The sequence below is a fragment of the Cupressus sempervirens genome, chromosome 4, assembly GCF_028749045.1.
Source record: "Cupressus sempervirens isolate cs-2001-9-10 chromosome 4, ASM2874904v1, whole genome shotgun sequence".
Lineage (NCBI taxonomy): Eukaryota > Viridiplantae > Streptophyta > Pinopsida > Cupressales > Cupressaceae > Cupressus > Cupressus sempervirens.
In genome coordinates this window covers 399,919,242-399,935,077 of record NC_143121.1, presented here as the reverse complement: position 1 = coordinate 399,935,077, position 15,836 = coordinate 399,919,242, and the positions used below count along the sequence as shown (strand labels likewise).

Sequence of the window (15,836 nt, the reverse complement as noted above, 5' to 3'; positions counted from 1 at the left end):
TAACAGAGCCAAAATCAGGAGACAAGATTCAAATTGAACTTCAAACTTTTGCTGCACTTTATTTGTTTTCCTTGAAATCAAATACATGAAATGTACAGAAATTAACTCATAGATCACCTAACAGAAAAGAACTATCTGCATAAAACTTAAAATGCTGTTCAATACAAGAAAAAATGCTGAAGAATGGTTTCTCAGTGCAAAAACTGGAACCCTTTCAATGGAAGCAAGAAAGAAAGATATAGAAGAGAAAGAATTCCCGGATCTATTCTGAAGATGACAAGTGTCCACTTGAAATTCAATCCTCTGTAACTGAATAACTTCTTCCTTCCATCTCCCATTCTGATTTGATTTTGTTTCATCATTAATCTGTAACAAACTTTGCAAAATATCTATGCCTAATGAAGAAAACCCTTTACTTGTCAAAAATCTGATTTCCCAATGAAAAAGCCAGTGAAAATGAGTTTTTACTGAGTAAATCAGGACAAATTCGACCCTAACTGCATTTCCATTGCCTTCTACTGATATCCAGGTCATTATCTTGACAAAAAACAAATCTGAACTTCTTGGTATGAATATGGTTGCACTTTAGATACCTGATAGAAAATATCGTGTAGCTCAAACTGACTAATACCTGTGCAAAAACTGACTCCAGATTTGGAAAGTTCATCTTCTCCCGATTCCGACGATATATAACACTTCATATTTTGGTTACCGAAAGTGCCTGAAATTGCCATTTGAAAAATGTCCCTTCCTGCTATAAAAAGCTTAAGTCCACTAGAAAATAATTTAAAAATTATTTTTTAATTTCTTTGAAATTTTCCCTTATCCTCTGAATCCGGGGTCAAACTTCTGTTGACCAAGTGCCACGTGGCACACTCTGATTAGTTTGGGCTTGCACAATGGATGCCACATGTCGTTTTCTCGCTAACTCGCTATGCTAAATCTCACGCATCTTTTGCTTGGCGAGTTAGTGACGAACCTCCGATTTGGACACGTGTTGTCATCTCCTTGCATCCAAGTTTTGGGCGCCAACTCATCATTATTGCATGCTCGTTATAAATATTTCCATTTGCACACCAACTGGCAGTCCACGGCGGGCCCCTCCCCTCGAGCTCGTGCCTTCAAAAGGCTCCTGCCTCAATTCACATCTTATTAAGTGTGTTTGGGTATTTAAATACATAAAACATACCCACTTTTTATCAATGTGGGATAATTGTTTTTTATTGCTCATCACCTTTTGTTTGACTGTGGTTGGAATCGGCTCCTTGTTCTTTTAAAATTTATTGGAACCTACAGCTCCTTTGTCAAGTTTTCCTCTGTATTGTATGTAATTAATAATAAGAGTGGGTAATATTGTGACATCACCACGAGATCCATGTCCAACCTGTTTATCTTGCTCAACTTTCAAAATAGAGTTTTTAGTATCGGCAATGGGATCCCCCATGCACTTTTCTACCTTCTTCCTGTCCAGACCTAGAGATTTGATGACACTGTCTGCACATTCTTTGTTATATTTTTTGTCCTTCATTGGACACCTGATGCGGAAATCAGTAACGTAGTCCCACCAAACCCATGGTCTGCTATCCTCTTTAGCAACAGTAAAACCACACAGTTGTCTCAAATTTTCAGTCACCACATCTTTCTCATCATACCCCCGATTGAAGTCTTGTTCTGGATCAGGTGCACAGTATCTTCCGTTATTAATGCATTGAGCTTTGCATTGCTTGCTCACTACAAAGGCTTGAGGGCAGTACCAAGTGATATAGTGAGGAGTAAATTGTGTGTACCCATTTTTCTTAAGAATTTGAGCAGCTCCTTTGAAATTCTTTAAAAACTCCATCTGCATATCACACTTCAATCCACATTCATCATTGCTATTTGTCCACAACTCATACTCCACACATTCATCTGTGTGTGGAACAGACTCTCTCCAGTCCAAATTAATATTGACCATATTCCTCTTACTAATAGCATCTTTCAGTTTGTCACCTAAATTCTTCTCAATGAGTGCAGAGGGAATAGTGATATTCTGTTCATAAGCTGAACCACCTTCACCAAGCAAATCCATAGTTATCAAAGATTCATCCTTGTCATCAGCCACAAGGACAGTCGCTGCCCCAGCATTCTGAGCATTGCAGACTTTCAAAGCAAAATAGCAATTTTACCATGCTGCAAATTTTTAGCCCATGACGAATCTCCAGTCAAAAGATTTTAATTGTCGAACATCCATACTTTAAGAATCCTACAAGCAAACAATGTTAAAAAACATAAACTGGGCTCGGGTTCGGAATTATAAACTGGGTTGTTGATCACTTGGGGTTTTGAAAACTAGGATATAAGTTCTTTGCCATGAAGAGAATATAATTCCATGTTTTGGGCTCATGAGGAATCACAGGGCACATTTGGCGAATTTCCAAAAACAGGCACTTGGAAATTTTGACTAAGAAATGTGTCAAAAAGTAATTTTTTGGCAAATGTGCGGACATATGAAACTATGCAAATGGATTTGTCATGACTTGGGAACTGGCATACTTGAAGGATTTTTAGGAGACAACACAATGATATAATCCATTTAGGCTCACCAATCACGGGATGAGAGTTATAACGTGCCGAACAAGGATGTGAACCAATCTGGATGCCTTAGCCGTAACAAAACAATGCAAACTGGGTTTTTGATCATGTTAGCAAACTGATCAAATGGATTCGACATGATCTCAAAATTTGAACATATGAAATGTCTGACCCCTAGAACATAGTGCAAAAATAATTTCCTCATTTGGATCAACTGGGTCAAAGATATTATTGGTCGAACAGGGCTTCCCAGAACTGTGAACAACTACACAAATGTACAAAACAGTAACCGACCAACTTTGAGGGGTTCGAAACCTAGTCAAAAGAATTTGAAAAGACTTGAAAATTGAAACATAGGTTCTTTGTTATGGAAACTAAACACTCCCAAAGTGGCGGGTCATGACACATTCCTGGGTAAAAGATATTCAAATGCAAATTGGGCCTCTGGTCGCTATTTGACACTTTGGCAGAATTGCAAATTTTGACACTAGCTTAAAATGGCACTTCACAGAATGATTCGAGATGACAAAATAACATCGTGGAACACATGCATATGTCAAATGAAAGGTGTTAAGCCACTCAAACACCATCTAGGCCTCAAACCGACAACCAACTACATATGCATAATAGGCACTTTAGGGCATGATTTTTCAAAATTCACAATACATGACTCAAAATTTGACCATGCAAATTTTAGTCCCAACAGAAAGGTTGTCGTTTTGCATTGGTTAGTTAGTGTATCCAATTTGAAGAATTTTGGAGGTGGTTTGAAGGAGAGATCAATTTCCATTTGCAAGTGATACATTTTTCTTCCTCACTACCTGTGAAACCCTTGAACCTAGGTTTGGCAAAAGAAATGGCCCTAGTTTGAGTTCCCAAGGTTGGAATTTATTCCAAGCTTGCATGGGGTAGGCTAGGGATATGAATTTTAATATTTTTAAGGTTTTGGAATAGGAGGTTGAAGTATGAATTAATGGGAGCAAGCCCTAGGTCTAATAAGACCCATGTATTAAACCTAGATTGAATGTTTTGGTTGAGAAATACAAAGAGTTGGAGTTGAGGACTTGAAAAACTAGGTAAAAACCCTCATATAACCTAGAAGAATGATTTGGAGTTGAAGAATGAAGTCCATGTACCCATTTCTTGGTCTTTTCTTTGAAAGCCATGCCTAAACTTACTAATAAGGCCTATGTGCAAGGTAGGGGTTAGGGTATGCTAGAGCAGAGTTGAGTTTTGAAACTTTGGAGTCTTATTGTACTTGGAAAAGGGTGTCTATAACTAGTCTTGGATTGTCAAGTCTTTTGTAACAATTCCAAGATATTGGTGAAAAATAGTGTTGGAAAACCTTACTGTATAATAGGTCCATGATATCAGTTTTCACTATATGTTGTATACAGTATTTCCAATCATTGATATATCTTGTTTTGATCATTTTAAGGTTTCCATAGACCTTATTTAGTGTTGGGGAATCTTGAAGTTTCAAAGTCTCATTCTTGTCAATTTGTGTGAGAACAAAGTCAATTTTTGCATTATTGGTCTGTGTTTAATAACAGTAAATCTGATCACTGTTTTGATATAGTTTGGATTGTGTTGGATGGTTCTAGGTCCCTATTGATGTATGGGAGGTTGAAGTTTTTGATGTCATGTTGTGTCAAGGTTAAGTAAATGAGATCTTGATTGGTACAAGGGAGAAGTAGTTGGTATTCAGTCTTGTATGAAGAGTTGGGTTTATGTAGCCAAAGGAACAATTGTAAATCTCAATGTAGTCCTTTGAAAGTGAGTCAAGCTTGGAGTGATCTTGTGGAGTATAGAGGATTTGAAAGGTAGTTTTATTTGGTTGGTGCCTCAAAGGTGCTTGAAGTAGTTTGGTGATTCCAAAGTGCTGACTCTACACCAAGAAGGATATAACTAAGACAAGTTAGATAGTGAGTTTGGTGGTCTTTCCCCTAAACCTATTTGGATAGTGGGTCCTTCTATCTTCCACAACATGAAACAAAGTTGGTACCACTCTTAAAAGGGATTCAAAGTCTCTTAATAAGGACTAATATCTATATATGTGTGTGTATACATATATGTATGTGTGTGTGTGTGTTTGTGTGTGTATTTTATTGATTCCTAACATGGTCCACCCTCTTACAAGGAACTTAAATATTAGTACATCATTTTGTGGGTACAATAGCCACTAAGGTTTTCCCTTTAATCTAGGGTTATCCAAGTTTAAAAAATTGGTGCTATTGTGGCTGGTAATGTTTCTATAGTTGTTCCATCTACTATTTACATGTTTTGGATTTAATAAGGATTTTGATAGATTTCTAATCTTATAACAGATTCACCTCCTCTCTTAGTTATCTTGGTGGACTTTAACTTCTAACAATTAGCATAAGAGCATTAGGTGCTTGAAGGAAAAGAATAATAACTTAAGGATATCTATAGTGAATCATTTCAGAAAAGGAAGTCCAAAGTTTGATTGATGGTTGGAAGTGTTTGAAATATAAGAGGAGTAACTGGTGGGGTGGGGGGGGGGTGTAGGGGGGTGAATTAGTTACCACTAAAATATTTCTCAGATCCCTAAGATGTCAACTATAAAATTTAGATTGATAAAATTGATTACTACCGATACTCAATAAGCATACAAAAATTGTTGTAACTTGGTAATTAATTATCTTTAGTATACTATTAGTAATTACTTAACCTTAATTTGCATGCATGAGAGAAAGAAATGAACACATAAGACACTAGAATTTAATGTGGAAACCCAATATGGGAAAAACCACCAATGTAACTAGCTACTTCTTTTCACTCTTCTAAAGTGAACCCTATTAGGAGCCAACCCTATTAATAGTTACAAAACACACTATTAAGTGTGACCTTGTTAAAGGATTTAATCACCCTATTAGGAGTGGCCTTGTCAAAGGTCTTGAAACAATTCAATGGAATTGCCACCTTGCTAGAGGATTTTACAAATGGCTGCTAAACCAACTCTATTAAGAGATTTTAGATCACTACTACAATGGTTAGGAAGTAACAATAAAATGACCTGATTGACATACAATTGAATTTCTGAATACAAATATCTATTCTAGCTTATACTTGATCCTTCTTAATCGAATGACACTTTTTTGCTGCACAAGGATACCTTCTTGTCCTTCATTTTCACTTGCTCCTTTCTTATCTCTCGCATTTCATTACACTTCCATACTATGAAATCACGACTTGACCTTTTACATATACCATTAAAATTGTCAAGTTGCCTCAACTAAAAAATAGAATTATCAATGTTCATTACCATAGTTGGCTAGAATCAATAGGCAAAACAATCAAGCTTCACATGCCAAAATAAGAAAATCCATCATTAGCTGACCCTACTTAGTAAAAACTAACTCTGAAGTGATTTCCTAGCTTAATTGACAATGGATTGGTTAACATTGTGAACTTGCAAAAATCCTTTGGTAACCAAGTGAACTCGATTAACACTAAATTTGTTCAACTTTCCTACATTAATTGAGTGAGGTCAGTTAACATTTTTTTCTGCATGAATTCCTTTGATGCTCAAATGAGTTTGGTAGACACTATTTTCATATAGAATAAACCTAGTAATGCTTGGTAGACAAGGAAAACTATCTTCATTGGCCAAGTGAACTCGGTAAGCACTGACAAACAACTAATATGAGATTTGTGTAACATCAAAGACAATACATAGTTAGTGAATTGTATCCAACAATCTCCCTCTTTGGCATTAATTGAAACACAACATGTCATAGCACAATGAAATTTTGAGAAAAACACTCCCTATATCATAAAGTTTCTCCCTCTTGATTTTACATTGAAAACTTTTTCCTTCAGTACAGTGTTCTCCCTCTATGAAGGAACTACTTAACTTCTCCCTTTTGATGAAAAAAATTCATAAAGATATGATATTGAATTTCTCCCTCTTTTACAACACATGCCAAAGACAACACATGCCAAATTAGTATCAATGTATCGTGAGTATTGGTTCATCTACAATATGCTCTTGACTATGATGCATCAACTAATTGATCTTCAACTTGGTTCTCATTGATGCATCACTAAACTTTATTTAGTGATTTTCAAATAGGGAAATGAGCCCTAGCTTACCTCTTAGATACAAAAATGCATCCTTAGGTAATGGCTTGGTGAATATATCTATAATTTGTTCTTTTGTATGCACATATTCCAATCTAATTTCTTTGTCATATACTAATTCTCTTACAAAGTGATATTTTATAGCAATGTGATATGTTGATTGCACTGGTGTTATTGCAATACATGACTACTAGCTCTTTGATTTCAAACTTCATTCCTTCCAATAATTATTTGAACCAAACAATGTTAGAGAAATTTACTATTTCTGCCATATATTATCCTTCTACTATGGATTGAGATGTACAATTTTTCTTTTTGCTTGTCGAAGATACCATCCTTTTACCAAGAAAGAAAGCTCCACTACTAATGTTTTTTCTATGATCAAGATTTCCTACCCAATCAACATCAGTAAACACTTTTAAGTAAAGATTTCCTCCAAGTTTGTACCATAAGCCATAGTCCTTAGTACCTTTCAGATATCTCAAGATTCTTTTGATTTCCATCATATGGTTTTCTTTAGGTTTGGCTGAGAATCTTGCCACTATCCCAACTACTAATGCAATATCAAGCCTTGTATGTACTACATACTACAACTTTCCAATCGTTGATCTGTATAAGGTCTAATCTATTTCTTTGGAGTCGTGATCTTTAGTAAGTTTAAGTCCAGTACACATAGGACTTCCAATTATTTTTGAATCTTCCATTCCAAACTTCTTGAGTATCTCTTTGATATGCTTTGATTGAGTGATATAAATAACATTTTGTTTTGTTGTATCTACAATCCAACAAATAATTTTATCTCACCAAACACGGAAATCTCAAACTCTTTATTCATTTATTCTAAAAATTCTTTGCATAAGTCATCATTTCCTATAAATAGAGTGTCATCAACAAATATTTTTGCCAACACAATCTTTTTATCTGGTTCTTCCTTGATATACATACTATTGTTATCATTTTTTCTTTGAAAACCAATCTATATCAAGTAGTTATGTAGTATCTCATACTAGGCTCTAGGAACTTGTTTGAGACCATATAGTGCTTTGTGTAATTTTTAAACCTTATCCATTTTGTCAGGATCAACAAAATCTTTTGGCTATTCAATGTAGACTTCTTCTTCAAGAATTTTATTGAAGAATGTAGATTTAACATCCATGTGATATACTTTGAATCCTCTCTAAGTTGTATATGAAAGTAGAGTCCCAACACCCTCTAATCTTGCAATAGGGGCAAAAGTTTCCCCATAATCAATATCTTCTTCTTGAGAATAGCCTTTACATACCAATCTTGTTTTATTTCTTGACACTTTTCCATCTTCGTTTAGTTTATTTCTAAATACCCATTTTGTACCAATCACATTTTTCTACTTTGGCCTAGGAAGAAGAGTCCAATTTTTATTCTTTTCTATCTATTCTATTTCTGCATTCATAGCCTCAATCCAACTTTTATTTTCCAATGCATCCTTAACAATTCTAGGTTCAAATTCAACAAGTAAACATGTACCTTTCAATTTGTTTCTTGTCATTGTTCTATTTGATTTATCTCCAATGATCTGATCAAGTGCCTAATGCCTTTTGACATATTTAGCCAATACAGGTTCTTTGTGTTAAGATTATACCACAAATAGAAATAACAATTACATGCAAATACAACCAATAATAGAAAATAATAGATCACATAGAAAAGAACAAAAGATGCCAAGATTTAACATGGTTCACCCAATCCCTAGGCTATGTCCACCAAACAGAAAGTCCGATATTATTATAATCTAGTGATCATAACCTAATTACAAATTGTAATCCCTTATAGCTCAATACCACTGCAAGAACCAATTTTTAATCACAACTATGAAAATAGTCCCTAACCCTAAGCTCTTTTATATCGGTATTTTTACCACTTTAGGGTTATAATTAATAATTACATGTCAGCCCAAAATCTTGATAGAATAGGGCCCAAAAAATAATTTATGAAGTATATACAGTACTTTCCTAATTAGTCACCACAATCTAACAATCTCACACTTTGCAACTGATCACGCTCCACACTAAACAAAAATCTCTCACTTGGACTCTAATTTATAGCTATGTCGCTACTCTATGAGGCTCCCACCAGATCAAACCACCCTAGACTCTACTATTCTTTTATTCATGTTCACTCTAAAAGACCAACTAGAGCTGAAGAGGAGTTTAGCTTCTCCCTTGTTACTACCTTCATTAACATATCTGCTGGATTGTCATGTGTATATATCTCCTCCAGCTTTAATTGTCCATCCTCCAAAACTAACCAAAGGAAATGGTACTACAACTGTATGTGTTTGGTCTTTGAATGTAGAGCTGAATTCTTTGCAAGATGAATGGCACTCTGACTATCTATGAATAAATAATTATCCTTCTGAGGATGTCCCAATTCTTCCAAGAAGAACTGAAGCCATATCATCTCTTTGGCTACCTCTGTAGTAGCTACATACTCTGCCTCTATAGTGGATAAAACATTATCCTTTTGTAATCTAGAAACCTAGTTTATAGCTATAAATACATAACCTATAGTACTACTCCTAGTATCAATATCCCCTACCAAATCTAAGTCAACATAGCCCTATAAATTAGAAGTAGAGCCCCTACAGTGTAAACACTTATTGGATGTTCCTCTCAAATATCTAAGAATCCATTTGACTACATTCCAATGCTCAATTTCAAGATGACTCATATACCTACTAATGACTCCCATTGCATGTGCAATATCTAGCCTAGTACATATGATTGCATACATCAAACTTCCTACAACTGAAGCATAGGGTACCTTGAACATCTTATGATTCTTTTCTTGTGTCTTAGGACACATCTCCTTGGTCAACTTCAAATGACTAGGTAAAGGTGTGCTGATAGCTTTAACATTCACCATAGAGAAACATTGCAACATTTTCTCAACATAATCAGGTTGAGATAGAGTCAATGTTCTATTCTTCCTATCTCTGCAAATCTTCATACAAAGGATTTGTTTTGCTACCCCAAAATCCTTCATAGCAAATGCATGTGCTAACTGGAATTTTAGCCCCTTAATATGATTCATGTTAGACCCAGCTACAAGAATATCATCAACATATAAACATAAAATAATGTAGCTATCATCATCCAACCTCTTAAAATAAACATAATGATCTGAATGACACCTTCTATAGCCATGCTCATGCATAAAATTGTCAAATTTTAGGTACCATTGTTGAGGTCCTTTCTTCAAGCCATATACACTTTCTTTCAATTTGCACACTAAGTTTTCTTTACCTTTGACCACAAATCCCTGTGGCTGTGGCATATATATCTCTTCATCCAAATCACCATGAAGGAAGGCTATTTTGACATCAAACTACTCTAAATGAAAATCTTCAGTAGCCACATGTCTTAAAACAATACATATAGAAGTCATTTTAACAATAGGAGAAAATATCTCATCAAAATCATTTCTTTTTTTCTGTGCAAATCCTTTCACAACTAACCTAGCTTTAAATCTTTTCTTACCTCCTTCCTCTTCTTTCAACTTGTAAACCCACTTATTCTATAAAGCCTTTTTACTTGTAGGCAATTTGTAGAGATCCCAAGTCTTATTTTTTAGCAAAGATCCCATTTCTTCTTTCATTGTAAACTCCCACTGAATCTTAGCATCCACCTACACAACATCATCATAACATGCAGGTTCACCAACATCAGTAAGTAAAATAGAATACAAAGAGGGAAAAAATCTTTATGGAGGTCTAATTTACCTAGTTGACTATCTAACATTCACTAGTGTGTGTAGTATTTGTTGTTGCGATTGTTGCACATCATGAGGAATGGCTGGTACATTAGCTTTTAGAGTATCATCCGACACTACATAATCATCTTCTTTCTTCTCATGTTGCTGTAATAGATCTTTGTACAATAGTTTCTCATTGAATATGACATCCCTGCATCTTACAATTTTTTTATTTTCAAAATCCGAGAGCCTATAACCAAATTTATTAATGCCATATCCAAAAAATACACATTTATTTGACTTACCTTCTAGCTTGGTTCTATTTTCAGAATCTATGTGAGAAAATGCTTCACAACTGAAGGTCTTGAGAAAAGAATAACTCACCTTCTTACTAGTTCATGCTTCCTCTAGAATACCACAACCAAAAGGAGTAGAGGGACCTCTATTAATCAAATAGACAATAGTATTGATAACCTCTTCTCACATGTGTAAGGGCGACCCAACATGCAACCTCATGCTCCTTACAAGCTCCATTATAGTCATGTTCATGCATTCAGCCACTCCATTTTCCTATGGAGTCCTTGAAATAGTTTTCTATCTATGAATACCATTAGTGGATCAATAATCTTCAAATTCATGACTACAATGCTCACCACCATTATCATATTTGAGACATTTTAATTTCTTACCAGTCTCATTTTCAACCAAGCATTTCCATTTCTTAAAATTTTGAAATACATCAAATTTTTGTCTAAGGAAATAAACCCATACCTTTTTTATTGCATCATCAATAAATGTAATATAATAATGAGAGCCTCCATGGGAAGATACCTAAGCTAGTCCCTATACATCGATATGTACAAGCTCTAATTTCTCCTTTTTGTTTTCCTTCCCAGTCTTCACAAAACTCATTCTCTTTTGTTTTCCATACATGCAACTTTCACAAAAATTCATATTAACACATTTTAGACCTGATAAAACTTTCTTTGAATAAAGTACTTTCATACCTTTCTCACTCATGTGCCCAAGTCTATTGTGCCATAATGTTGTATTAGAATCTACAATAGCTATTTGTTCTCCCTGCTCCACTACAAAAATTGTTCCTGAACATTTATTTTTCTATGAAACAATTAAAGTAGAAGGAACAATATGACCTGTACAAAGATATAAGGTGCCTACTTTCACACCTTTTGCTACTACAAAGGAAGCTTTTGAAACCTTCCAATTTTTATCATTAAAAGTAACTATACAACCCTCATCACCGAGTTTCCCTACTAAAATTAAATTCCTACTCAACCTTGGAACATGTCTTACCTCATATAGTAGCCAATGATTCCCATTCTACAACTTAATCTTAATTTTTCCCTTTCCAACAATCTAATAGGGTTCATTATCCCCCAAATAAAAAAGCCCAACATCCCCTTGGACATAGTCAATGAAATAACCACTATGAGGTGTAGCATGGAATGAAGCACCAGAATCTAAAACCCATGAATCATTAACACTTTCTAAAGATAAAAGCAAAGCATCCTCTTTGAAGTTTTTACTTACCACATTTTCTTCCTTGTCTCCATTTGATTTATCTCCATTTTTATTTAGATTCTAGCAATCCTTCTTTTTATGACCTAGTTTCCCATAATACCAGTAGTCATATGGTCCTCTCGATTGAGACCTCCTCCCCCTTGACTTTCCTCTTGATTTCTCACAATTTCCAAAATTATTTCCTCTCTCAATCGTGCTACCCCTGCTTTATGCATTCAAAGAACTTCCTGATGTAGATCCACCTAAGGATTTCCTACAAGTTTACTCACTCAAAATAATATTGATTACATCATCATACTTTAGGGTACTAGATCTAGGAATATAATTACTCATAGCTATTACCAAGCCATTCTAGCTTTTAGGCAAAGAACACAAAATCAAGAGAGCCCTAATTTCTTTTTGAAAATTGATACCCACAGAAGATAACTAACTAGTAACAATATTAAACTCATTTAAATGATCTACAACAGATCCACCTTCTACCATTTTTTATATTAAATAAATACTTCATGAGAAATACCTTGTTTGAAGCGGAGGGCTTTTCATACAGTGTCACTAGGGATTTCATCAATTCTTCTATTGTCTTTGCTTTTGTAATATTAAATACTAGCAATAGTGCCAAGCATAATCAAATGCTTCCAAGTGCCTTTTTGTCCAAAAGATCCTATTCATCATTTGACATAGATCCCTGATTCTTGGATTTTCCTTCCAATGGCTTCCATCAATCCTTCTGATAAAGATAGTCTTCCATTTGCATCTTCCATAACTGGAAGTTCTGGCCATTAAACCTATCAACCCTCAACTTACTCTCATCTATCATTGCTCCCACTCAATTGTGAGACTTTCCTGTAGAGGATAACTGAAAAAGAACCTCACTTTGATACCACTTGTTAGGATCAAACCATAGACAAAAATAATAATTATATGCAAATATAACCAATAATAGAAAATAATAGATCACATAGAAAAGAACATAGGACACCAAGATTTAACGTGGTTCACCCAATCTTTGGGCTATGTCCACCAAACAACAAGTCCAATATTATTATGATCTAGTGATTATAACCTAATTATAATTTGTAATCCTTTACAACTCAATACCACCACAAGAACCAATCTCACATCAAAACTATGAAAACAATTCCTAACCCTAAGATCTTTTATATAGGTATTTTTACCATTTTAGAGTTATAATTAATAATTACATGTCAGCCAAAAATCTTGATAAAATAGGGCTAGTATATACAGTACTTTCTTGATCAGTTACCACAATCTAACACTTTGACTCTTGAATGAACTATACTATCTTCATTTTGAATCTCAACTTTAGGCTTGAGTCCTTCTATCTATGGCTCACATCCTTCAAACTTGATATGCACTAACTTGGAAGCCTCTGAATGTGACTTGGCTCCCTGTGACTTGGTTTGCACATCTATAACTTGGTAACTGTTGGAGATTTGGAGAGCTCAAGAGATGAAGTCTCCTTTTTATCAAATATGTTTGGCAATGTATCAAGCTCATAGTAGAAAAATCTTCTATAATCTTATGGCTCCTTCTTTCTTTCCTCTTCAATCTTTTTTACAAAATCATTAGTTCTCACATGTGCACTTTCTATGATCTTGTGAGTAGACAAATTCAACCATTTATATGCTTTAGTTATGCAAAAATATCCTAGGAATATACCTTCATCACCTTTTACATCAAAATTTCCTTTTCTAAATTCTTTCAAGATATAAAATTTTCTACCAAATACTTTCACGTAACTTACATTGGATTTGTAGCCATACCATAGTTCATAGAGAGTTTTATATGAGTCCTTCTTCAACTAAATTCGGTTCAAAATATGAACTGCAGTGCTGATAGCTTCCTTCTAGTATTTGATAGCAACATTCTTTTCAATCATTAGTGTCCTTGTACAATCCACGATGGATCTATTTGTTCTTTCAGCTATTCTATTGTGCTTAGGAGTACCAAGGGCTAATACTTGTCTTTTGATTCTTCTTTCAATGCAAAAATTGTTGTATTCATTGAAGATGAATTTACCACCTCTATCTAATCTTAAGCATTTCAATAGTTTTCCAATTTCCTTTTCTACTCTTGCCAAATACCATTTGAATTTGTCAAATGCTTCTAATTTTTATTTTTAGATACATAAGAGTCATCATTCTAGAATAGTCATCAACAAAAATAATGAAGAATTTTTCTCCACTATAACTTTCTATTTCAATAGGTCCACATAAGTTAGTATGCACAATTTCCAAGACATTTCCTGACTGACATTTTTTGCTCTTAAAACTAGTCTTTCCCATTTTACCAATTTGGCAATTTTTTCACAATCCAACATCATGTTTCTTCAAACTAGGGATACCTCTTACTCTTCTAAGTTTTCTTATCTTGACCATGTTATCAAAGTTTACATGAAATAGTCTTCTGTACCATAACCAACTTTCTTCTACTTGAGCAATGAAACATGATCAATCACCAAGATCAAGATAAAATAAGTTACCTTTCATTTGCTTGCCTAATCCAATCATATTTCTATTGTCATCTAGCTATCTTGCCTTGCCATTCATGAACTCTACCTTGAATCTAATGTTGTTCAAATGTGCCACACTTAGTAAATTATGTTTTAGTCCTTCAACCCAATAGGCATTATCACATACAAGTTTATTGGTTAATGAGATACGACCTTTTCCTTTTATGCAATAAGGTTGATTATTTCCAAACCTTACACTACCTCCATCATAGTGTTCTAAATGTTCAAACTTTGTTTATTCTCTAGTCATATGTTGTGAACATCCATTATCTATGATCCATGTATCATTTTTACTAACATGAGAAGCAACTGCCATCTTATCTCCTTCATCATCAAATTCATCCTTTATAGCAATATACACTATTTCATCTTCATTGTTATCAGAATCTTTAGCCATAAAATAAGTTTTCTTACCTTTGTCTTTGTAGGATTTGTGACCTTTGAATTCCTTCTTGCCTTTATACTTGTGGCTTTTCTTCTTATCCTTGCTTTCTTTTTTTGGACACCTAGCAACAATATGACTAGTTTCTTTACAAGAAAAAAAATAGATTAAAGGAATTTTACCTTTGTATATTCCTCTGCTCCTAGAATATTTCTTTGCAAGTAACGCTTCAACAATTTCAAGATCACTGTCAGAACTTTCCTCAGTTTCTTCCTCACTTTCTAATTGATTGTCATTTATTGTCTTGCCCTTTTCTTTGAGTGAGATTTTAGCTTCAAATGTAGACTCAATATTCTTGGAAGGAGGAACATAGTTGTCAAAGTTGTCTAGTTCAAATAAATTTAACCTCCCTACTAGGGCATCCAAGCCTAACTTGTTATATGAATCATGTCTCTTTTCTTGAATAGCAAACAATCTGATTGCATAGATGCAAAGAAAAGTTCTAAATATTTTACTTACAATAGTTTCTTCTTTGATTTCTCCTCTAGATGCTCTAATTTCACTGACACTGGCCTTGATTCTTTCTACATATTTTGCAACATTTTCATCTTCTGTTATCCTTATTTGATCAAATTGTCCTCTAAGGCTTTCTACTTTGGCTCTTCTTACATTGTCATCTCCTCCATAGATTTCTTTCAATTTGTTCCACATATCAAAAGCAGTTGTATAGTCCTTGACCTCATCAAATTCAATATAACTGAGATTAGATGCAATATTAATCATCATGGTGTCATGGTTCTTTTTGTCAAAAATATCTTCAATTGATAATGTTTTAGTGGGAGTTTTTGTATTCTTCATCAAGATATTTACAACTTGAATCACTAATAGTAGCTAGACGAGGCCTCATAAGTCCTTGCCATGCTATAAAGTTGTCTCTTTTCAGCTTTGGAATCTCTCTTTTATAAGACATTA

The 15,836-nt window shown here is 34.3% G+C and overlaps 1 pseudogene; it reads right to left on the bottom strand.

Moving 5' to 3' along the window:
* Positions 1–1,039: 1,039 nt before the first annotated feature.
* LOC149561739 (vacuolar-sorting receptor 1 pseudogene) overlaps positions 1,040–15,836 on the bottom strand; it is a 33,326-nt pseudogene continuing 18,529 nt past the window's right edge.